This window comes from Magnolia sinica, chromosome 3 (genome assembly GCF_029962835.1).
Source record: "Magnolia sinica isolate HGM2019 chromosome 3, MsV1, whole genome shotgun sequence".
In the NCBI taxonomy this organism is placed as follows: Eukaryota; Viridiplantae; Streptophyta; class Magnoliopsida; order Magnoliales; family Magnoliaceae; genus Magnolia; species Magnolia sinica.
This window is the reverse complement of record NC_080575.1, coordinates 6,879,011-6,902,357: the sequence shown is the minus strand read 5'-3', so window position 1 is coordinate 6,902,357 and position 23,347 is coordinate 6,879,011. Positions and strand designations below refer to the sequence as shown.

Sequence of the window (23,347 nt, the reverse complement as noted above, 5' to 3'; positions counted from 1 at the left end):
CAACACCGTGCATTTGATGTGTCTCCTTTAGGCTATGAGATATCTCAAAAATCATCCGTATACGAAACTCAGGTGGGCCATACCATCTAAAACCATGTAAAGACATCCTAAAAAAGATAAAAGCACTTGGTGGGGCCCACATGAGTTTTTGATGCAGTTAAAACTAGGTATGACCCGTCATCCAAGTGGGACACACATAATGAGTGGGTTGGATATGTAAATCACATTTAGGCATGCCCAATATATGATTATGAAATGTTTTAAGGAAACCCTTCTCGACTAAATTTAGGTAAGTTACTCATTATCCTTACCAAAGTAAACTTTGTGGGGTCCACCATTTTTATTTATTTTATCCACTCCGTTCATCCATGTTAACAGATAATTTGAAGTCTAAATAACAAAAAGGAAGCATATCCAAAGCTCATGTGGACCATACCACAGGAAATAGTGTGATCCAACCTCTACCATTGAAAAACTCTTGGAGGCCATAGAAGTTTTGGATCAAGCTGATGTTTGTGTTTTCTCTTCATTCATATCTTTTTGATATTATGAACAGGTTGGATGGCAAATAAACATTACTATGTGTCACGCCATAAAAATCGGAACCCGAGTTGGCCAAGCCCAAACCCGAATTTCAGGACTATGAGTTATATTTAAATAAAATATATATCGCAACCTACATTATTTCATGCATTTTCAAGGAAATCAGAGCAACTAAAAGGATACTAATCATTATCATTAAATACTGTCCACTAATCAATCCTTAAATCTTTAATTACATTGACATTCAAAAATAAATAATAACAACATACATTAAATTTTAATTAATTTCTAAATAAAAAAATATAAAAGTCTTCAATCTTGCCCAACCGGTTCTTCATATACAAATCCTGCAAAACAGTCTATGTGGGTGTGAGCGCGACGGCTCATAGGGTCAAATCATTCCCAAATTTGAAAATTTTACTTTAACACCAATACAACTCAATAAAATAAATAGGATTAATTACGAGTATTGAATCGGTATTTTACTTGACAACAATAACAAATTATTTTTCATAATAACAAAATAAGATAATACAGTTATCTAAAATCCTTTCTGGTTCAATCCAGGGCACAACACCCGTGTGTATTGATCCTTTTAGGGAATGACCTTCAGAAGAGCACCGGTGTTGATCTTTTTAGGGAATGACCCTCGGCAGAGCACCTAGTGAATAAACTTTTAGGGTAAATACCCAGGGCAGAGCACACATGTGTGTTGATCCTTTTAGAGAATTGCCTAGGGCAGAGCACCCGTGCCAATCCTTTTGGATATGACCCTAGGCAGAGCACCCGTACCGTGCCAATCCTTTCGGGAATGACTCTGGGCAGAGCACCCATAAAAATATAATGATCCTTTTAGGGCAGAGCACCCATAAATTCAAATACATTATTCATCATGTAATAATAAAAAATTAATTACAATTTGAGCAGATAACGATAATTAATCGAAAACAATTAATAACTCAAATAAATTACATTTATACTATGCAATTAAGAATCAAATAAAATAATCTGCAACTAATGATAATAATTAAATAAATTGAACACATAACAAATAATCAAATCAATGTATATATATTAACCTAAAATTTCCAACAGGGAAGATCACCTACCTGATTTAGTATGACATATCCCATGTATGGCTGGATTAGGCGAGAAGATCTAAGATCGATATAAATGCGGTCCATTCGGCCCAATTAGATCAAGCTTAACTCAATTCAACACAACGCCACTTGGACTAGTAACACTCGGTAAATATTTTCAATGTAAACAATGTCATCCCTAAACAAATCATACATGCTGATTTATTAAGACCTACACTAAGGTTTCTAATTCTTTAATATTAAAATATAAGAAAATAACACGTTAAACGACTGAGTTGACTTAGTGAGTCGACTCGAATCAAGGCTACTCTAACATATGAGGTCAAAGGATGAAGAATAGAAACTTAGCTCATAAATGGCTCTAAGTCAGAATCTCGAATCAGCTCGGATGATTGGACCAATAGGCCATCGAGTTGACTCGCTGAGTTAACTCGATGAAACTGCATGTTTCTCTTTCTTCTTTTTATTTTTCTCTTTTCTTCTTTTTATAACTCTTTTCTTCTCTTCTCTGATCTCTCTCAATGTTACTCTCTTAATCATCTTTCTCTTGTTGATGGAATGACTGATTTTTGGCGCCGTAAAGAAGACAGGGGTCATCAATGGCGGATTTGCGCAACTAGTGAGTCTTCCTTCATTCCAAGGTTGATGGACGATGTAGATTGGTGTATGAAAGCTTGTGAGTGTATGACAATGGAGGATCAGTGGGTTTTTGCCAATGGGTTCTTAGTTTAAAAGTTCCACACGTCACAAGCTGTCGACATAATCTTCTTGGAGTATTTTATGGTGTTGAGGATAATCCTAATGAATTTTGAACAGCCTGGATGTTGTAATGTGAGAATGATGGAGAAAGAAGTGGGCAATTTGAATCAAGGTCGGTGTAGGACCCACCACGTTTGGCGAAGGAGAAGGGAGAGAGAGTCCAACAAGGAGTGGGGAGAGGTGACGTGCTTTTGCACGTCACTGCAAAAGAAGCTTTTCTTTTTTCTTTTTAACTTTTTTTTTAGAGAAGGCCCCCCCCCCCCCCCCCCGGAATGATGTGACAAATCCACACCGTTCATCAGTCTTGTCGGGTCAAGTTAGGGTGAGGGCCCAAAAATGAGGGCAGTCCAATGCTCAAGTGGCCCATATCATAGGGAACAGTGGGATCAAGTATCCACCATTAAAGAAAAAGTATGGGTGTTACACTATGGGCCCAAGGAAGGTATCAATGGTGGAAATCATTATTCCACATTGTTTCGTGTGGCATGGTTCACTTGAGTTTTGGATTTACCGAAAATTTGGGATCAACCCACACCATTCATCCATTTTTTGATACCATTTTAGAGAATAATCCAAAAAATGAATCATATCCAAAGATTAAATGAATCACACCACAAATAAGGGGAATGGATTCGCTACTTCCCCTAACACCATCTAATGGCCGATGGTTGGTACTCTGTGGGCCCCACCATGATGTATGTGTTTAATCCATGCCGTCCATCTATTTGTAAAGATCATCTTACGACATGAGACCAAAAATGAGATATATCTCAATCTGAAATGGACCACATTATAGGAAACAATGCTGAATGGGCATCAACCACTAAAAACATTTTGGGGGCCATAAAAGTTTTGGACTGAGATGATTTTTGTTTTTCCCCTTCATCTAGGCATGTATGACCTAATAAACAGATTGGATCTCAAATAAACAGTACAGTGGGCCTCAGGAGGATTTTAATGATGGATATCCAATCACTATTGTTTTCATGTGGTGTGGTCCACCTGAGATTTATATACCTCTCATTTTTGGGCCCTACCGTGGTTTATGTTTTGTATCCACACCTTCCATCCATTTGGAGAGATCATTTTAGGGCAATATCCAGAGAATGAGTTAAATCCAAAGCATCAATGGACCCCAGCACAGAAAACCGTGCGACAGTGACGCCCACCATTAAAAACTTCTAAAAGCCACAAAAGTTTTAGATCAAGCTGATATTTGTGTATTCCCTTATTTCATGTTCTTTTTTTTTCCTTCCGAACCGGTTGGATTTCAAATAAACATTACGAAAGGGCCCTAGGATAGTTTCAATGGTGGGAATCACTCTCCCCGTTGTTTTCTGTGGTGGGGTCCACTACAGATTTCTATCTGTCTCATTCTTTGGCTGATGACTTAAAATGATATCTCAGGTCGGATGGACGGTGTGGATATAACAAATACATCATAGTGGGGCCCACAGAACTTGGTGACGTTAGAGTGTATTAGGGCGTCTCTCCTAATTCACGCCATTCCCTCTCTCTCTCTCGCACCCTTTGCTCTCTCTTTCTTTCTCACACCATCTGCTCTCTCAGTCTTTCTCGCACCCTCTCGTCCCTCTGCTCTCTCTGTCTTTCTCGCACCCTCCACCCTACCGTTGCCGCACGCCCTACCCACGCACGCTCTCTGAAGCTCGGTGAGGTCTCTCTCTCTCTCTCTCTCTCTCTCTCTCTCTCTCTCTCAATCTCAATACCGATTTAGGGATTTGGGGATTTAGCAATTTGTGGATTCCTAATTCAATGTGGACCCTCATTTAGGCATTTGGAGATTTTAGGGCGCATTACTTCACATTGTTGAGGATTTGAAGATTTTAGGGATTTGGGGATTTGGGGATTTTGGGGATTTTAGGGATTTAGGGATTTTAGAGATTTGGGGATTTTAGTGCATTACTTCACATTACTTCACATCCATTTTTTTAGTACTCATTAATTTAATTGACATGAAGATGATGCCACTGGTTGGGCCAGTAGTAGGATTGGTTCAACCACTGATTGGAATATTGCAGTCTAAGGCATTTTATTCAGAAGTTTATATTAGCTAGGCTTCTCCTAAAACTATTTTCTTAAACCCATATATGCACAGGTTTTGAAATCACTATGCGAAACCCTAAACCCCGACATAAGGAATGATGTGGATTGGGCTTCTTGTTTAAAGTCTATAGATGTTTGTAATTTAACTTCTCCTTTTGCTTTGTAGTTGTTCCCTTCTAAGTCCTTTGATGATGGTTTTTTAATAAAAGTTTTGTTACCTCCCATTAATAAAAATAAAAATAAAAATAAAAATCCAACATAGTGAACTCCAAGCCAGCTTGCTCATCAAGGGAGTGACCCTCTATTTTTTTTTTTTTTTTTTTTTAAAGACAATCTAGATCAAAATTCTAACCTGCTTGATGGTCCGATTCATTGTATGATTGTAGCCTGCCGTATTAGTGGACCTGCCAGATTTGTGCTGGTGGGGCCACTTTATGCATGACTCAGATGTCCTACATTGGTGATGTGTTGGCAAGTGAGTTGGGCTGCATGTGAAGTTCTGATGCAACGAGAGTTCTTGATGTAGATCTAGTTCTTGTTTGCAACAGCAAGTGAATCCCAGTCCCTCCAAAACACCATGCGCTCATGCAGAAAATAGAAAGCAAGTTTGCATCTCTATTTTACATACCAGACCTAGGTATTGGGGGTTGTAAACCACTAGAGAATGAGGGAGAAATTGAAGAGTGTATTGTGGGTTGAACCAATAGTCCACTATCTGTACACTAGTATTCACTACTCTGTTGTACGGAACATTGGTAGTTTTTTGCGGGTTTTTAGGAAACTGCCCCTTTTTAGTTGCAGATCTTGCAAAATTAAAAAAGCTCATTCTCTGACAAAACAGGCGATTCTCATATAAGTTGTATTATGTATTGTTATTTGTATAATGTATTTATATTTATGTTTTTTATGTCTATTTGGATTATGCTAAAATATGGAAATTGAAGTGTAGGGCTTCCCGGAGAGAAAAGCTCGAGTGCAGCGCTTCATAAGGCAAGCGAGCTCTGGTGAGCGGTAGCAGATTCAGTGTTTAAGCTTCTGTTGTGTTGATCAGTCATCAGTGTCCCACTGTCCGTAGTCTTTGCTAGTCCCTATTTGTAACTGGAAGCTCGGGTAGAGATCAGGCCTTTCCCTGGTGTGCACCCTGGCTTCTTGTATACAAAACAGAATTTTTTTTTTCCATTCAAATTAACTGCAATTTACTGCGCCAGTTGCATTGTTCAGTTTGCTGATTCAGTTTTTAACACGTCAAAACTGAGAGAAAGATAGGCTCGATAGTTGAATGCTCTTTCTTGTGGAACCGAATGCAGTATGGTACAAGTATATTCTGGAACTATCTTATAAAACCCATGTTAAGGAAGTATGTTTGACAGATGAAGCTACCAAGCAATAATTTCAAAAAGGGGGCAGCCACAATTTACACCCACCTTTGTCACTAGCATACAGTCAATTTTTCCATTTGGGAATTGAAATAGTACAAAAGCATAATATTTCAATTCTCACAATGGAAAAATGGTGGGTGTGGATGATATCAACTTCCTTCTTAAAATATATCAAACTCCCTAATTAAACTACATCATTTCTTAATCCATATTCATGCCTAGTCCTATGACAAACTTGTAAAGGCTCCAAAAGCATAGTTCAGCCAAAAAAACTTTCCACCAACACAACTATCCATGTTCATAGAAACTTCTGAGAGATTTAGTGCAGAACAAGTTACCTTTGATGTGCCAGTGACGAACTGCAAGAGACGAGCTTTATCCTCCTCGCTGAAACATTGGACCACCTCCCAAAACCATTGGATTACAGGAGATACAGTAGTGTAGCCAGAGTATTCTATGTTCGCCCTCATATCATCCACTGCAAGGTGGTCAAACATTGAAATATGTATGACACTACATATCATACCACAACATTAATGAGGTTCTTCTCATCTCTCTTACTTGATTCATGAAAATAGGCTACGAGGATTTCAGCTGTTGTCTGCATAGTTGCATGGTTTGCTATTTACTTCTCTCAGTTTTGATATCTACACTAAATGAACTTCCATGGTTAATTAAATCGATTCTAGGAACAAATTTGCGAGATCGTTGACAGTCATCTGGTGGGTCCCACCATGAACGCCCTAGTCCAAACATAAAGCAAATGTACTCATCAGCTGCACCACATTGTATGGCAATTGCAGAAAGTGTAGTCATTAATTTTCCAACCATCCATTTTCATCATACATGTGCAGCCCGTCTGATTAACATACTAAGGGCCCACATGATAGATGGCCAATGATAGCCTAGCACTTCTCTTTCAATTGGAACTATTTCAATTGCTTGCCTTCAAGTGTTCTACTCTTTCATGTCAATGAAACTGAGAAATTCTACAGAATTATGTACAAGCAGTGGAGCATGTGCCAGTGTAGCACATTGCACATTTGTCAGCTGGGGGCTGTCATGAACATGCCATGGTGCAAAATTCGGGTCTCTCCAGTCATCAACCAAAGGAGGTTGGAAAAAAGATGATAAACAGCCTATACTCAATGTATGCTTGTAGCCCACCTGATGAGTGGACTGGATCCTAATATATCTACATTGGCACATGTGCTGCTGTGAGCAAATCATGTCAGAAATTTCTCCACTTTAAGATCTTTTTTTTTTCCAAACTTTTGTATATGGTACTGTTTTTCAGGTTCCGATAACAGCATTGGGTGCAATCCTAACTGATTGGATGGAAGTGATTGATTTTCTTCCTTCATTGCTCGTCCATGATGGGTGGTTTTATGAGCATTATGCTTCCATTCTATGGATTTCTCCTCATGGTGTTTATTTCCTCATGCTTGCAGATAGGATCCAAGGCAAAATGGGTGAAGGTTAGTTTCTACAACCAACGTAATCTCAAGTGATAAATATTTTGTTTGTGTTATGTGATATTTAAAGCATGTTGTAAGTTTTCCTGTCCATGCATAGGCCTTGCATGATAGCAAACACAGTGGGCTTCTATCTCTTAAAGTTAGTGGTTTGACTTGAGAAATTCTTCAGATGTTCTTAGATTGGCAAGATCAGGATCCGTCCGAATCATCTGTGTAGGAGTGGAAAATATTCAAATAATTCCAACATTATTAATGCAAATGCTAACATGAACAGAGGTTGCAATCAAGATCATCCATGTCCAGGGCAGGTATTGCTTGTAGAGGTTTACTAATCAGACACAAGTATAAGGCATGCCATCTACATACACCCATGTGTGTCAATCAGACACAAGTGCAAGATCCAAGCTGTCCACCAATTGAGTACCAGCTTGCAAATGTCCTATCCCAACCTTCATGCTGCTCTATTCTTGTTGACCATAACATTTGAAATAGGGAAATTTAGCCACTTTTTTTTCTGCCCATCCATTTCTTTGTATCTTGAACTCATGTCAATTTGCCATATGTGGTGGCATGAAGGAGCTTGGGTTGTACACACATTTGGGATTAGAAAAACCCTGTTAGCAGAAGTACTAGTTATTAACCTGCATTGAGCTATCTATTTTTTGCCGTCTCTCTTCATCACTAGAGTAATTTTACCCTTAAAAGAGTATTGAAATCCTTGTCATGCTATTTGGGTTCCCTTTTTGCAGGTGCAAGCTGGTCTTTCTGCACTTGAAGATGCAATAGAGGCAGGATATGAAGATTTCAAGGTAATCAACCCAATTTCTCAAAATCTACATTTTTTTTAATTGTAAGATTGATGTCAGCAGAATGTTTTCCTTCAAACAAGAGGTTGGCTAATCCCATATGCTTGTAAGAGGCAGCCAAACATGCATTGCATCTGCCAATGAGGTGCACGGGTGCCAATAGTAATCTTAATAACATTTAGGGCCCATTTGGATACCACCAAATAAGTTACTTTTTCTACTTACAACAGTAGATAAGTAATTTATTTCAGATAAGTAAGTTTGGTTTAAGATTACTTAATCACTTCAGCTTAACAAGTAGAAACCAAGATAAGATACTCGAGGCATAATTAGCTTATCTTAAGTAACTTAAGATCCAAACTATGTTTTCATTATCTCAGCAGCCAATATAAGTTTCTCTTTGTATCCTTTCATGCCTCTTCATTGTTTATAGTCAATACCACCAATGGTTACAAACGCCTTAGCCTACCAACGGGCTAAGGCTGTATGTACATCTCCTCATGTGAGGCTCAAAAGCCCAAAAATTAGGCAGATCCTAATGGAAATGCTCACTGTTGAAACCTTATAGGGCCTATCGTGATGTTCATATGCCATCCAAACCATCCATAAGGTCATTCCCCTTCATCAAAACAAATTCAAGGTATTGACAATAGACATTCCTGTTAACAGCATTATTGATTTTTTTTATTTTTTTTAAAATGAAAAGTGCATCTTTCTTTTTATTGAAATTTCAGTTATAGAAAATTTCTAAGAATCTCTGAGGTGGAGAAATGTGGCAACTCTCCTGAATTTGTATTCATAATGTGACTTCCCTATTTTTATTCTATTTGTCTATTTTTGCATTGATTCGTTTTCTTTGTTGATGGAAAATACATCTAGTTTCTTGAAGTAGTTTGACTCGAAGGACATGCCATCACCCAAAAAGAAGCTATTCTGTCAAGAGATATCCATCTCCTGTAGGTATTTGCTGCTTCTTTTTCAACTGAATTGAACTATGGTTTATGGGCTGGTTTTTCTTTTACATTTTTTTAAAAAATGCTAGGAATGATACGTCGGCCAGTCCCAAGCCCAAATAAGGGAGGACTGATGGCAAGTGGGTAGCTGCTGTGAACTGCACAAGTGGAGATGCTTCTCCAGATTGTCATTGTATACTGAAACTCCATATATCGTGGGTAACAAACACCCTTTCCGAAAATGGACAGTCAAGTAAGTACTGTGTCACATGCACTGGAGAGTACCTCTGCAATATTCAGATTCATGGTAATGTCACTGTGTGTGTGGGAAATTTTCCTATAAGGTCAAGCTTGACACCACGAGTCAGTGGTGAAAATTGGCCCAACTGGAACTTGTCAGCCCCTGAAATGGGCGAGTCATGACTTAATTCATCGACGGAATGAGTTGGTCCCAGTCGGCCTGTCAAAGACCATGCTTGCCTTAAGAGTAGAAAAATGCACTAGCAAAGATTTGAGTTTTATGATATCTCACCAGTTTATTGTTTTGACAGGCTTATAATCCTTTGCTGGATATTCACATTTCTTAAATTTTTTTCTTTCTTTTCTTTTTGGTACTAAGAGAATAAAATTGTGTTTTCAGGTTTGCCAGCGACACATGTACGGCTGGGACTATTAGGAGAAAATAGTCATTGGTGATAGTTTGAAAAATCAACTTCTCTTTTGATAGTTGGAAATTAATGTATGCATGGCTGATCGAGAGGATATATCCACTACAACACAACGAGTGCACTGTCATTATCTTTTAGCCACTTTCTATACAGCGCACCATACTAAAGTTTGAATTGCAATTTGTGCTGCTATGGTCTCTGTTTTCAGTATGGTGTAGGAGGACAGACGAGCTTGTTGATGGCTAGGTTTTCATGTTCATTTGGTTAGGTTTTGGAAGCCTTTGGAGTAGACCCCATCAAGGGGTTTACAGATTCTCAGGTATTGGATTGAGCTGCAGTCTACTTTGTAATTACCGTGACTCTATTCGTCATTTTTAAACTGAGGAATTTGGGTTCTTGATGGTTTAGCTAGAGCTTCATTCTGGATCTCGTCTTTATTATGTTTATGCAGGTGGTGGAAAATGCAAAAATCTAGGCAGAAACGGTATGGATTTTTTTTAAAAAATAAATCCGGTCTTTTTTTAATGGTCAGAGAAAGTTCTATATTACAACGGTTCTTTTAACTGTATAGCTAATTTCATTTTTTTGCTGACATTGTTGTGGGAGGCAGCCATGATACGATTGGATATAAGTGAATATATGGAGCGGCAAAGAAAGTAGTTGGCAAGATTAAAGTGGAAGGTTAGTTTTCAATGGTATAAACTGAATTTCATGATGTTTGGTGAACCAACTGCACCCTAAGCTACACTTATTTTCATTGGTACAGAAATTGTGAGTAATAGTCTATCTTAAATCAGACGTTAAAAAGTCCTAAGCCTTCTTAAAACATCTCAGGTTATGTTTATGTTTGTATGAATCCTGACTTTTGAGTTTTGGAACATCTAAAGTTTTGAAATTCTCATTACAGAAAAGTGTAAAAAGAGATAGGTCATAGTTTTAAAGAGTTAGATCTTGTTTGATTGGTCCAAACAACAAGAACAGTTTCCTAAGGGCCTGTTGGATGCAAACTCTGAAGGGGCTTTTGAGGCCTAAACCCCTTTTTGATCCAAACAACAATTGATTTTGTGCATTTAGATGTACTTTGCAGACCCTTGTCTCATCTCCTGCTCAACAAAAAAATGGTCGGGAACTGTTATTGTCCCAATCACATGTACATTCACCGTCTGTCTCTGTAAATATGGCTACAGTTTATGATCTGCAAAAGGCACACTTGAACATCTCTTACTCGGGTGTGATATTGTTTATAATTGCAGTGTTGAGGCCTGACTGTGCATTGAAACATTTCTAATACATAAAGAGGGATTTTTTTAGCTCCCTAAGATTTGAGTCAGCTTCATTTTTGGATTTACATACATCACTTGTGAGCTCCACAGTTAGGGCTCCCACAGACTAAATGCACTTTCTAAGAGCATTCATATTTTTCAGTTGTACAATAAAGAGCATTCATATTCATATTGTGAGCATTCATATCTCTCTTGCTTTTCTTCTTTTAATATTAGAATTTCTTTCTTCCAATGCCTTTACAACAGTAGCAGCATCCACACTCGGAGAAGTAGAGGCTCTCTTGGAATGGAAAGCCAGCATCTTCTCACCACAAGCTCCTCCATTCATTGTCACTTCCAGCTGCTAATGCTAGTGCCAACACAATCTCTCCATGCAAATGGTATGGGATCTCCTGCAACAGCCTTGGAAGCATAATAGAGATAAGCCTACCGAGTGCGGGCTTGCAAGGTAAGCTTGATAACTTGAGCTTCTCCTCATTTCCAAACCTCTTTCGTCTCAATCTCAGTGACAACACACTCACTAGAACCATCCCATGCTTATATAGGCACTCTTTCCAGACTCGTCTCCCTCAATATCTCCATGAATAATCTCTCTGGAGTTCAACCTCTTTCAATGGTTAACCTTTCTCACCTTTCAGAGCTCGACATCTCGTCTAATGAAATAACTGGGCCCACACCTCCATCTTTAGGCAACTTAACCAGGATGACAATCCTCTACCTCTTATAACAATCAAATTTTTTTGATTCAATTCCTGCACAATTAGGAAATCTCAAGAATTTGGTTTAGTTGTCATTGTTAGATAACAGTCTGATAGGTCCAATCCCTTCTGCTTTAGGTAATTTGAGAAACCTTACACTTTTGTACCTCTACATAAATCAAATTTCTGGTTCAATTCCTACACAAATAGGAAATCTCGAGAATTTGATTTGACCTGTACTTGGGTACTATTGTATTGGAAGTTCAAAGAAATTTGTGTATCTATCAATTTTGTGAATAGGATTCTTATTAAAAAAAATTGTGTGAATTATTTTTTGAATGACTATCAGTTGTAAGATTCAAAAAAATAAAATAAAATCTGCCAATATATTTTTTTTTCACAGATATTTTAGCGACGAACCAAATCCGTCACTAATTTCTGAACAAGAAAATCGACGACGGATTTGCGTCCGTCGCTCCCCATATTAGCGACGGCTCTGGCTCTTATCTGTCGCTAATACTTTTAACGACGAATAATAAATGTGATTTTTGAAATTTTAGTGACGGATTTTTTATTTTTATGTGATGGATCTTATCCATCGGTAATCTGCGACGGACCTTATCCGTCGCAGATTAAAAAGACAGTAGTAAACAACGACAGACCAAGCAACGGACGAAATCCGTCATTTATTTAGTTTTACAATGGATTTGGTCCATCACAAATCCTTGATTTTGGCGTGGTGTCTTTGGATTCCCTCCACACAAGCTCTTTCGCTTGCATATTGATATTGCCTACCAAATGTGTGAGTTGATCTACTCACTCTGTGAGTGCGTCAATCAATTGGGTTACTTGCACAAACTCTTCCTGTATCACTCCTTTTGAAGCCATTAAGAGATGATAAGAGTTGAAAATCCCTAAAGATGACCCGCTTTGATACCAAAATGGTGGAACTTGGTCATCGAGTCAATGAGATCTCAAACACTTGAATCGCAGAGAATGGACAGGAGTAAAGCCACAAGAAATGTTTAAGCAAAGAGAAGAAATAACTTTTCTGATATTCAAACTTCTTTTACAATACTCAAGAAAATTCACAACATAGAAAATGTGGAATTCCTAACTCAAAACAGAGATTGGTAGCTAGAAAACCAAAACCATGTCCAGTCCACTGCCTATCAAAAGGTTTGTTAAGCCGCAATATTACATTATATGTCACCATTAGCACTATATATATCTTCTCTTGTCCATGCATATGCAAAGTGAAAAGGAACCCTTCTATGGATTTGAGAGCTTCATATCCTGTACAGACCATATCACATTCTTCAACAATGAATGTTGCATGGCAACTCATTAACATTGTCGACATACTAGAAACGGCATGAGTAGCAGCAAACTTAATAGCTTGCCAGGTGACACTTTCTATAAGACCCCGTCTATTCCGTACGACTTTCTATGCTTATGTACACAATGATCGACGCTCTTAGCTAGACCTGGATTGGTCATTCATAGTACACACCCAACTGATCGGAACCCCAAGACCTTTAAACCTATTTCATATCGACCACCCCGTCGCCACGATCGCGTAGGTACCACCCATGCGTCTGTACGATACTCCATTAGTGAGATACGTTGTGAAGAATCATTAGTGTATCATGTGCGCATGGCGCCATGTACTTCATTCTACACATGTGCACAACACATGCTATGCACACATGCATATGCCACACATGAGTGAGAGAATCTCTACCCATGTGTGTGATGTCACACACCTATACCTCCCCTCTCTCATGTGCATGCAAGTCAACTTCTCTCCATTCCATACCCTATGTATGACATTATCACACCATGTCATCCCATGCTCCTTTAATCCACCATTAATTATAAATCATGAATTAATTGTCATAATCTTAGTCTAAGCTAACCAAGATTACTTTAATTGAATCTAACCACATTTTAACAATTTCTCTACAAATAGTCCATCCCTTAGCATTTCACCATTTTTCTACACAAGAGAGAGAGAGAGAGGAGTGATCTTGGTGGGCCATCGACTCCATCAATCCCATCCCTTCCATCCATCTCAACCATCCATCTAATCCATTAAGGTGAGTATACCCCTTTTTCACTTAGTCTTTTATTCTTTTATGGTTTGGATAATGATGATCATGATGATAACATGTTGTTGTTATTAATGATGATGATGATGTGGGACCCATTGATCATGGCCCTACTATGATGTTTAGTATACATCCAACATCTATAACATTCCAAGACCTAGATGAAGGGAATACATGAATATCAATTTGACAAAAGGGCATGGACCCACTGTGATGTTTTTAGGCCATTTAAGCCATCCGAATATGGCCCATTGGGCTGGCCACACACACACCCATGCACACACGTGCACACAACACCAAAAACAAAACAAAATAATAATAATAATAATACAGTGGACGCTGCTGCCAACGTCCAAAGGACGCTGCAACAGGCAGTGTCCAGCTGCTTAAATAAAGGGAAGGGGTTGTGGGACCACAGCATGCCCCACCCATGAGCCGAAAAATGAAGCCAATCCAGATCTCTAGTAGGCCACACCATCAAAAATACTATTTTAATAGCATTAAACTGTCAGGGCCCGCTGTGAGGTTTCTGTGCGTCAAAACATGCTGCATATTGGACTTGTTGGATGTGTCATGAGCCAGAGAATGCAACAAACGGACTTGATTATCTTGATGTGCACCCCTCCTATGAAAAACCACAGTAAAACAAAAAAAAATTAGGCAAGGGGCGTCACGTCCAGCGTCCATGGATGCTGCAGCGGTTGTTGCTTGGAATGGGCAGGAACAGTGGGCCCCATCACTAGTCCCACCATGACGCATGTCAACCATCTACACTGTGCTTTCGATGGGTCCCCTCTTAAAAGTGGGGTAGGCCAAAAATCATCCGTACATGGAACTCAGGTGGCCCTCACCATCTAAAATCGTGTGAAGACATGTTAAAACATATAAAAACACTCATTGGGGCCCACTTGAAATTTGGATGCATCTGAAACTTAGACTGACCCCTCAATTAAGTGGGACACACATAATGGATGGGCTGGATTTGTGAACCACATCTCGGTGGCCCAACAAATTATTATGAATGTTTTAATGAAGGTTAACCCTCTCAACTTATGTGTGAGGTGTGGCCCACATGTGTCATAGATGGACTTTGTTTTAAGCCCTAGGCCCACCATGGATGGGTGCATCTGACTGGTGGTATTGAGGGTCAGTGGGCCCCACACAACTTGACCTCATGGGAGATCCCCATGGGCTCCACCATTATATATATATATATATATATATATATATATATATATATATATATATATATATATATATATATATATATATATATATATATATATATATATCTATCTATATATATATATATATATATATATATATATATATATATATATAAAAATCAGGCCGATTAGAAGTTCATGCGGGCCATGCCACTTGGACAGTGAAAATTGTACTCAAAATACTTGAATTTTTCTGGGAGCCACTTTGTTGATGAAAAGTATATCTGGGCCATTCATCCACTCCTTCAGACCATTTTAAGTCATGAGTAAGAGAATGAAGCAGATCCACACCTTAGGTAGACCATACTATAAGAAACAATGGGAATAAAATCCCTACTATTAAATCCTTTGAGTTCTACCGTGATGTGTAACTGGCACCAAAGTTGGGTCAGCCATTAGACCATGGAGCCAACTCGTTATATGTATTTTATATCCAAGTTGTCCATCATTTAGACCATCCACGTGTTATGAGCCCCACCCAATGTATGTATCTTATAGCCATGCCGTTCATCTAGTGGGTGGTATCAACTATGATGTTGTTTGTTGTACAACTGTTCATGGGATGGACCCCACCATGACAATGGGACCCACAATTATACAAATAATAATAATAATGATAAGGAAAGGGAATTGCATGCTTATCAATTAAAACTTCCCTAGACATAACATGATGCATGTGGAGCCCACCTAGGTGCATGTATTGTATACCCACACTACCTATATTTTCTAGTCACTTGGGAAGTGGGCCCACCTCCTGCCCGTGGACACAAGATGAAGTAAAACTCAATTTTAGGTGGGCCACGCTACAAGTAGAAACAGTAGTAATAACCATTGGAAATTCTTAGGCTCTAATGTGCCCCCTATATGTTGGAATGCTTCCTTGACCATGGACTTCACCTTGTAGTATGATGTAGATCCATACCATTCATTGATTTATCCTTATCATTTTAGAGCATGGTCTCATAGACTAGTCAGATCCAAATCTCATGCCACGAGAGCAATATTGATCACTTGTCCACCGTTAAATATTTTCTAGAGCTGCAGTAATGTTTGTGAGAAATCTATCCATCTGTTCTTTTTTTAACTGATCATGGGCCACCTAATATACATGTTTTACCAGCCATTCATCTATTTTGATTAGATCATTTTAGAGTGTGGGGCTGCTTATATATTTACTGGAATCTAAGTCGTTTTCATGGTACCCATTGTAATGGTTATTCCTCATTTAGACCGTCAGTTGGTAGGAATTATGTGGATCACTACACTATAGGAATTTAGAATTTTGGGTGGCCCAATTAGTCGTATGAACTGGTGGAAGTTGTGTGGGCCACCACACCATATGAGTGCGTGATTTTTATAGCCCACCTAACTGTATGAAATTGGGGCAATTGTGTGACTACTTGCCTTAGTGGATTTTTATAGCCCACCTAACCATATGATCACTGATGGGATGAATGACAGCTAGATTTGGCAAAATGGTGTTGAATATGTAGCTCATAAATCTTGTGATCATGCGTGACGTGGATAGCCGTAAATCATGTGGGTATGTGGGGAATGTGTGGCCTAGCCATATGATTATATGGTGCTTAGGTGACTGCTAAACTATGTGAAAGTTTAGTAAAGCGGTTGCCCCATTAGTGCGGCCCATTGATGCAGCCCACTTGATGCATATGAGGCTCATTATGATATATTTGAGGCTCATGTTTATGGTCCATGTGCCGAGGCCCATGTGATGTATATGCGGCCCGTATTTGAGGTCCATTGTGATATGTATTCAACTCGCGTTTAAGGCCCAATGTGATGTATATGAGGCCTGTGTGATGAGGCCCATTATGGTGCATTTGAGGGCCAGGCGATGGAGCCCATTCTGATGTATATTAGACCCATGTGAGAGGTCCATCGTAATGTGTATTAAGCTCTTGAGCGAGGCCTATGGTGTTGTATATTTGGCCCTTGTGTGAGGCCATGGGTCCACTGTATGTTAGGCTCTATGTGGGCCATTCCTTGGGGGCAATGTTGGTTAAATGTTCACATTATCGAGGTCGATTGTCGATGCCAGTTATTGATACTGATTATGAGTATGTGATAGCATAGTATCATGATAGATGCCCATACGCATCATCTGCATGTTGTTATGAGATGTGGTTGACCATTACATATGTCATTGAGCAGGTTGTTATGAGACTCCCTGATATGCAGAGGTTATCTCACATGAGCGCACGGTATGCGCAAAATTGATGCATGACTAGATTGTATGACTCATGCATATTGCATTGTGTGTTGTGATTACTGTACGCCCTAGAGATATCAGGGCCGTAACCTCCACAGGCATATCGTGGATGGTCAGATGGGACGCCGAAAATCTATTATTAGCATCAAGCTGCCATAGATGGCCCTGGGTAAAAATTTCTAAACCCTCTTGGTACTAGAGGACGCCCCAATGTCGAGACTGAGTGGATATATATGAGCGCATGAGGGTCGTATACCAGTAGGTCGCGTCTCCCACTATGTCGTGGTCGGTTGGGAGGGGGTGTGGCCTTACCCGCCTGAGGGAGTAGGCATAGCTAGGCTGAGTTTGACCAGCTCGTGAATGGGTCTGCTATCGACGTGCCGGGTAGATATTGGCTGACTACTGGCCAGGTGGATAGTGAGGTCTCTTCCACTTACCCAGTTGTGCGCTTGATGGGGCGGCAAGCTGGTGTAGAGTGTACTAGACCCCGGTGATGATCCCAGAGATAAACAGTACTGATATGTGGACTTATTGAGTAAGAGTTGCATACTCATTCATTCATTCACTATCCACTCGGGCTGGTGGTGCGTAACTATTTGTTACATGTACCTTCGCAATGACCAGGATTTTAGTTGGGGCGCGCGACTAATCTGAGATCAGAAGTTTACCACATTGAGTTTGACTATCCAAATTAGGTATGATACTGGTTTGGATAGAAGTCCGTTATGATGGGCCCCATAGCCTGCGATACTACATACTATGATCCCGACTTCACACTCCAGCATGGTCATTCCATTCGCACCGCATATTGCATTACATTCACAGCATATGGCATTTTGGGTTACTGTATTTCTGCATTTAGATACGACCGACAGTATTCGTGAACTCATTTGGAATTGTATATTGAATTGCATCATCGGCATCTGATATTTGACTCTTTATGACTCCTCATTTACATAGCTGATCTGTATTGCGTACTCTGATATAATATGATTCATGATCTTATCAGTATTTCTGATATTGTATAATTGTGGCATGACAATATGATGATGATAATATGATTACGGATGCGTGTAATACGGTTATAGCTGTGGAATAGGAGAAATGAAAATATGACTTGTGATGTTGGTAGTATTGATTCGGAGTATTACTATGATGCATATGCATTGCATTGGCATTGACATCATACCTTACGTACTACATGTCTTTCACATATATGATTTCCTTGTAGTATATTTATCTTACTTGTATGTGGGACACACTGTACACACGTGTACACTCACTAGGCTTTTTGCCTAAGCTTTCTATTTTCCATTTTTTCAGGGCTAGAGTAGCTTGGAAGACTTTGCTTTCTCGATACATTGCATCTATTTTTTGATTTGGCAATGTTGACATTATATACCTTTTGTAAAGTATTATACTTGTAACCATCAGGATTTATAATGGAGAGTATTTCTTGGTATTTTGATCATGGATCTTCATGCTCATGTGTGTGTATATATATATATAAAATTTCAGTTAAAAATCTTCCTTGTGGTGCGCCGAACTCGGGACTTGGTGTATGGAAGTCGACTGCCCGATTTGTGGCATCACGGAAGCTGTCCGTCCCCGGATTTGGGGCGTGACACTTTCTAAGTAGGAATCGGGTGGCTCTTGGAAGTACTCCAAGAATTAAACTGTATACCACAATGACAGAATGATTCATGCAATTTATTTATTTATTTTTATAATAATTCATGAAAATTTATTTAGATTATATTTCCCTTTTTTTGGGGGAAAAAAGGACTTTAATCATTTATGATTGCCTAAAGTTATAACTTGAAAAACAACTGGAAGAACATAAAGTTAGTCTATGTTAGTTGAATAACACATGGTTAATTATTTAGGAGCCATAGAATGGCTGCAAGGCCGATCTATTATGAACAATTTGCAGGTTAGCTCTTTAAACGTTTGTGGCAAATTATTGTTTCTCCTCTTGTAGGTTTCCCTTGTTTGGGTGTTCATTTCTCTCTCTCTCTTTCAAATGTCACTGAACCATGCAAGAGGGGAAAAATGGCCAGGGTTCAATTAAGAGGCGTCTTTTGTACTGTCTCCTGTTTATATGGAACCAAAGCTAGCAGGTGTGCTACTCCACCCGAATTCTCTTTTCCAGCAGATTGAATAAAACCTGCAGGAAAAGAAAAACAGAAAAGATTGATTCTGTTTGCTATGCAACATAAAGGTTTTCATTTTCTCTGATCCGGTGCTGCTTTTTTCTTCTCTCTTTTTTTTTTTTTTCTTTTTTATTTTAAGTTTTGGCCAGGTAAGAAGGTCACAAGGCCTTTATTTCTTGGGTAGAGTTTTGGGGCCACAGCCTCGCTAAAACTCAGAAACTGTTCTCAGGGGAATGGTATGCCTCAGGATCTATGTTCATTAACCAAATCAACTATTGAGTTGGAGGATCTATGCTTGGTGCTGTTTTAATACTCAGTGGAAAAAATTGCATTAAGCAGGTAATAAATTGAAATATACCTATTGGAAGACTCATGGTCATGCTGAAAATTTACACTTTAATACATCAAGAGGTGTATTTCAAATTCTTGTCACCTGGTTGATGGATCACAACTATATCACTAGAAATTTAGATGCTGTTTCAAAATTTCTATTTATAGGCTATTGAAACATACCTAGAAAAGAAGTACGTAATGCTTCATCACGCTGATGGTGTAAACATGCCTACCTATTGATCAGTTCTTAAAACATACACATACTCAGGCGGGTCATGACCATATCAATCATGATATTGGAGACTTCCTATCATGACTAGAAGAGTCCTATTATAATCGACCATAACTTTGGTCAAGATACTAGCATCATATGATAAGCTCTCGGCGTCCTTTATTACATTTGAAGTAAGAACCATTATACAAATAGATCTGGCAATGGGCGCCGTAATTAGTACAGATATGCATATGTGGGATCATGAACATTCTGTATTTGTTTCTTATTGCTTCTCTCTGATTGGACCATAAAAGTGCTCGCTGTTCTTGCCCTGAATTTCAAAATCTCAAACTGACCAAGGCTTCTAGTTACTCAGGTTTTATCTCTTCTCCTGTTCACCTCTGGAAGAGATCCTGGTATTATACCACGTAATTTACATCCACCAAAGCCAGAAGGCCATGATGGGAGCATGGAAGTTGGAGGTGGCCAAACTCCGCAGCAGTTGCGCCTACCTTGCATGAAGGATGTTGTTGTCAATGGGATCACTGTGAAGATCAAATACTGTGATACCTGCATGCTGTATTGGCCCCCTCGCTGCTCCCACTGTTCCATTTGTAACAACTGTGTGGAACGTTTCGATCACCACTGCCCTTGGGTAGGGCAATGTATTGGGTTGGTAAGGCACCCAAATGTCTATAATTTCTATCAAGCATGCAGTATGTTCTTGATATACTAACCATACTAAATCACATTCAACTATCATACGCACGTGCCATTTCTGGATTGCTCATCTAGCAGGCCCCCATCTGAATCACCCATGGACCTGAAATTGCACTGGTTGGATAGTCCTTACCATTCTATTGGATGACTTGTTTAGGAAGAAAATTGATGGTTAAAAAGTGGACTAGTGGATCACATCTAATGGACAGGTCTTCTATTTAAGCACTAATGATTTCGGAGGATGTAATTATTGGGCTCTAGCCTATCCATGATGGGGCCCGGCAAAAATGACTTTAGATTTCAGACACGCATCACATTTCAACTTGGGCTGCAGTGAGATTTGCATGTGATATTTTTGCAGTGTTAAATTAGCATTCCCAACCAGATATATTATGTGCCTGCTGAATTTATGGAAAAAAAGAGGGAAGTTTGGGAATTTAAAAGCAGAGGGAAGGATGGAGAATCCAAAAAATTGAAGACAGAAAAAGCAGCAGCTAGCATGTGTTTCTTTGTTACTCCATTTTGTAGGTATTTGCACCAATCTCTTATCTATTTCACTTCTGGTTGTAGCACAACTACCGATTCTTCTTCATGTTCGTCTTTTCCACAACTCTGCTATGTATATATGTATTCGGGTTTTGCTGGGTGTACATCAAGAGGATCATGGATGCTGAACACATCACAATCTGGGAAGGCAATGACCAAGACTCCCGCCTCCATTGTGTTCATAATTTACACTTTCATATCAGTTTGGTTTGTTGGTGGCCTCACTGTCTTCCACTAGTATCTCATCAGCACGAAACAGGTAAACTAACCACTTTTAAGTACTCCCATGGGTATTTGCAAGAGTCAAATTACATATCCCACTCTCCCACATGTTCCAACTTCCAATGTAGCAAGTGTGTATGAGATCTAGGCTCCTCAGGAGGAGGCTGTTGCCATGCATGTGCTGTGGCCCAAAATTCAGGCCGGTCCTGTCATTAGGTGGGCAACACGTATACATAGTCAATTCTTTTAACTGTCCAATTTTCCCTTTCTAAAGCAGCCCGCGCCACAGTTCATGCATGGTGGGCATCTCTGATGAATGATATGGGTCTCAGACGTGCCACATTGACACTTCTTCACAAGTAGCCATCACGTTTCTCACCATGTTCTCAAGTCTGACCCCTGTGAAAAGAGCACGGAGGTCTTCAACATATATTCTTTGATTGATGTATTGTCATTCTTTTGGATTCTGTTTGCAGACAACCTACGAGAACTTCAGATATCGATATGATCAGCGGGCTAACCCATATAATCAAGGGGTGGTGAAGAACTTCAAAGAGGTGTTCTTTACAAGCATTACTCCGTCGAAGAACAAGTTCAGGGCAAGAGTACCACAGGACCCGGGGATGCAACAACGTTCAGTGGGCGGAGGGTTTATGAGTCCAAACATGGGGAAAGCTGTTGGGGATATGGAAGTGGGTAGGAAGGCGACATGGGGAGAGGCAAGAGAAGGGATGGCTGATCTTGAAGCAGGCTTCAGCCACGATGGTTTGGAGAACAAGGATGGTGGGTTCATTAGTGAGGCTTCCCCGGATTTGAGCCAGGCCCTCCCAACAGAGAGCATGGAGGGGCGGGCTGGGGTTCATCACCCGAGGCATTCCAGTTGGGGCAGAAGAAGTGGGAGCTGGGAAATATCGCCTGATGTGCTTGCGATGGCAGCAGAGGCTGGGGAATCGGATAGGATTGGCAGCGGCACCAGCACGAACGGAAATCATCGACTGGTTTGGTTGGATTGGGCTTGAACGTTTTGGTGGCAAGATGCTCTAAGTTATGTTACATGTGTTTGTACTGACTGGTGCATTGGGACACTATTCAGGACCCGATGGATCAGCAGCCTATGGTTTCTCTTTCCTCAGTCAATGAATGTGTTGCAGTTGTGGAGGTGTCCGGTTTGTTGGTTTTCTAGGGTTTTGCTTATTCAAGTACTTTGATTATCAGTACTGAGGCTTGTTTGAATTTGGGTGTACAGGGGCTGAAATCTTGTAGAGGACACTCTGATTTCCACGGATTTGTTTTTCTTCTACCATTTTTAAAGCTAAGCATTTACTTAAATTTGTTTTTATCAGCAATACAACATACCATGGTGCAGTGAGCTAGGCCATTGTCTATTGGGCCGCACCTTGGAAGCCCTTTCTGGATTGGGAAATAGCAGTTGCCAAGTCAGTTCACCATGTTTCTCTCCATCATTAATAAGTTGAAACTGTAGACGTGGATTTTCGGTGTCTGATCATCTGCAGTTGGCCCATATAACAATGGCCTGAATCATTGAAGCCACGAGTCACCTGAACACAACTCCGGATAGGTTATATATAAGCCAAAGGGAGCCTTTTGTAAAAGTGAGGCCGTAGTGGTGCCTGAGAGAGATCTGGGCCATTCATCAGGTGGATCTCAGAATCTCCTTTGAATTACTCCATTCCAATTTAATGCCGACATCAAGTACATTCGAGGAATTTTTTTTTATTTTTTTTACAAAACCTAGGCCTGGACATGAGCCATGGACCTATGTTTGTCTGAGGCTGACCCAGCTCGGACCAGGACCGTTGCCAACCCCAGTAAGTCTTGAAGAAATTCTTTGCTCAGAGAT

At 39.7% G+C, this 23,347-nt stretch overlaps 1 long non-coding RNA gene and 1 pseudogene across 1 annotated transcript; both read left to right on the top strand.

The window, feature by feature from the left end:
- The first annotated feature begins 4,573 nt into the window (after window positions 1-4,573).
- LOC131239408 (uncharacterized) lies at window positions 4,574-11,378 on the top strand. The gene is made up of 6 exons (XR_009168210.1): window positions 4,574-7,323; window positions 8,073-8,132; window positions 9,009-9,085; window positions 9,723-10,069; window positions 10,159-10,431; window positions 11,280-11,378. It is a non-coding gene; the product is annotated as an uncharacterized LOC131239408 (long non-coding RNA).
- Window positions 11,379-11,410: 32 nt separating this feature from the next.
- LOC131238782 (probable protein S-acyltransferase 7) lies at window positions 11,411-22,898 on the top strand (annotated as a pseudogene).
- The last annotated feature ends 449 nt before the right edge of the window (window positions 22,899-23,347 follow it).